We start from the raw sequence: 2,954 nt of genomic DNA, 5'->3' as shown, positions 1-2,954 counted from the left end.
GCACCCCATCCGGAAGCAGAGACTCCTAACTCTCGAAAAAGTTGGGGTACGGGGTGAAAAGGTGCGTGGAAAGGTTGGTTTTACGCACAACCAGCTACAGCGGGTGCCACCAGGTGTCCACGGCTGCGAAAGTGTCGCCAGGTCTACCCGGCTCCGCAGCGCCACCCGGTCTCCCGGGCTCCGGCATTGTAGCCAGGTCTACCTGGCTCCGCAACGCCACCCGGCCTCCCGGGCTCTGGCGGTGTTCGCCAGGCCTACCGTGCTCCGCAGCGCCACCCGGTCTCCCGGGCTCCGGCGGTGTTTGCCCGGTCTACCCGGCTCCGCAGAACCACCCGATCTCCCTTTCCCCGCTCCGGCGGTGTTTGCCAGGCCTACCCGGCTCCGCGGCGCCACCCGGCCTCTCCGGCTCTGGCGGTGTTTGCACGGTCTACCCGGCTCCGATGAACCACCCGGTCCCCCTTCCCCGCTCCGGCGGTGCCGCCAGGCCTTCCCGGCTCCGCAGCGCCACCCTGCCCCTCCGGCTCCGGCGGTGTTTGCCCGGTCTACCCTGCTCCGCAGAACCTCCCGGTCCCCATTCCCCGCTCCGGCGGTGCCGCCAGGACTACCCGGCTCCGCAGCGCCACCCGGCCTCTCCGGCTCTGGCGGTGTTGGCCCGGTCTACCCGGCTCCGCAGAACCTCCCGGTCCCCATTCCCCGCTCTGGCGGTGCCGCCATGCCTACCCGGCTCCGCAGCGCCACCCGGCCTCTCCGGCTCTCGCGGTGTTTGCCCGGTCTACCCCGCTCCGCAGAACCACCTGGTCTCCCTTTACGGCTCCGGCGGTGCCGCCGGGCGTACCCGGCTCCGCGGCGCCACCCGGCCTCTCCGGCTCTGGCGGTGTTTGCACGGTCTACCCGGCTCCGATGAACCACCCGGTCCCCCTTCCCCGCTCTGGCGGTGCCGCCGGGCGTACCCGGCTCCGCAGCGCCACCCGGCCTCCCGGGCTCCGGCGGTGTTAGCCCGGTCTACCCGGCTCCGCAGAACCACCCCGTCCCCCTTCCCTGCTCCGGCGGTGCCGCCAGGCCTTCCCGGCTCCGCAGCGCCACCCTGCCCCTCCGGCTCCGGCGGTGTTTGCCCGGTCTACCCTGCTCCGCAGAACCTCCCGGTCCCCATTCCCCGCTCCGGCGGTGCCGCCAGGACTACCCGGCTCCGCAGCGCCACCCGGCCTCTCCGGCTCTGGCGGTGTTGGCCCGGTCTACCCGGCTCCGCAGAACCTCCCGGTCCCCATTCCCCGCTCCGGCGGTGCCGCCAGGCCTACCCGGCTCCGCAGCGCCACCCGGCCTCTCCGGCTCTGGCGGTGTTGGCCCGGTCTACCCCGCTCCGCAGAACCACCTGGTCTCCCTTCACGGCTCCGGCGGTGCCGCCAGGCCTTCCCGGCTCCGCAGCGCCACCCGGCCTCCCGGGCTCCGGTGGTGTTAGCCCGGTCTACCCGGCTCCGCAGAACCACCCGGTCCTCCTTCCCCGCTCCGGCGGTGCCGCCAGGCCCACTCGGCTCTGCAGCTCCACCCGGCCTCTCCGGCTCTGGCGGTGTTGGCCCGGTCTACCCCGCTCCGCAGAACCACCTGGTCTCCCCGGCTCCGGCGGTGCCGCCAGGCCTACCCGGCTCCGCAGCGCCACCGTCTCCCGAGCTCTGGCGGTGTTGGCCAGCTCTTCCCGTATGCGCAGCACCACCCATTTTCTCTTTTCCGGTTCGGCGGTACCACCAGGCCTCCCCTTCTCCGGAGCGCTACCACCCGTTCTCCCTTTACGGCTCCGGCGGTGTCGCCAGGCCTACCCGGCTCTGCAGCGCCACCCGGCCTCCTGGGCTCCGGCGGTGTTAGCCAGGTCTACCGGGTTCCGTAGCGCCACCCGGTCACCCGTTCCCGCTCCTGCGGTGTAGCCAGGTCTACCCGTCTCCGCAGCGCCACCCGGTCTTGCGGTCTCCGTCGCTGTTGGTCAGGTCTACCCGTCTCCGCAGCGCCACCCGGTCTCCCGCGTTGTTTGCCAGGTCTACCCTGCTCCGCAGCGCCACCCGGTTTCCTCCTCGCTCTGGCGGAGCCGCCGTGCCTTCCCGGCTCCGAGATGCCGCCGGGTCTATTTATTTGCTCCGCCAGGTCCACCCTGCTCTGCATCGTTTCGCGGTCTACCCGGCACCGGCATGACGAGCCTTACGGACCTTCGGGGTAGACCTGTGCTCCCTGCGGCTGCCTTGGTGTTTTCGAAGGGGTCGCTGTTTCGCGCTGCCTCCAGTTGCGTCATCGTAGAAAGCGGCAGCAGTACAGCGCCACCCCGGTAAAGTCCATAGTCGCTCTCTTGAAAGCGAAACCGGGCGTGGACTTAGTTTTACATACTATAGGGGCGAGCGGTGACTCGCGCTTGCAGCTCAGCTCGTGAGCGGCTGCAATGCCCGCGGCGCGGCCGGTGTTAAGTGGGGCGCTGGTCGGCCGTTGAGGTGGCTCTTGTCCCGGTGGTGGCTCAAATTGCCTGCTTGCTCGGCACGGTTGCTCTCTCGCGCTGGTATGCCAAACCCCCACCCCAGCACAGTCGAGAGACCCGGGGAAAGTTGGAGAACGGTCGCAACCGCTGTCCGTTGCATGCCTGGCACCGGTGTTGAGGGTTTGGCTTGAAGCCGAGTTCACCCCGGGCAGAGCTTGATGCTTGGTGGCGGTCGCCAGGCACTCGAACGCTGTGGGGGGGAGACTAGCCTGCCCCAGTGGCTTTTCTCTCTCCCTTCTCCTCCGTTGGGTCCCTTGGGATGACCCCGCTGATTTTGGGCAAAAAGGTGAATCAGGACGAGAATTTGCCCCCCCCGATGGTGTCCAGCCTCCCGTGGCTGCCGCCAGCTCCTTTGAGGGTCTGATCCAAGAGGGAATGGAATGTTTGGCGGTGAGGTGGCGTCGCCTCATCCTTCTTTTCACCCCCACCCCCGGCCTTAAGC

This window comes from Colius striatus, chromosome 28, assembly GCF_028858725.1.
Source record: "Colius striatus isolate bColStr4 chromosome 28, bColStr4.1.hap1, whole genome shotgun sequence".
Taxonomy (NCBI): Eukaryota; Metazoa; Chordata; class Aves; order Coliiformes; family Coliidae; genus Colius; species Colius striatus.
Note: the sequence above shows the minus strand (reverse complement) of the source record.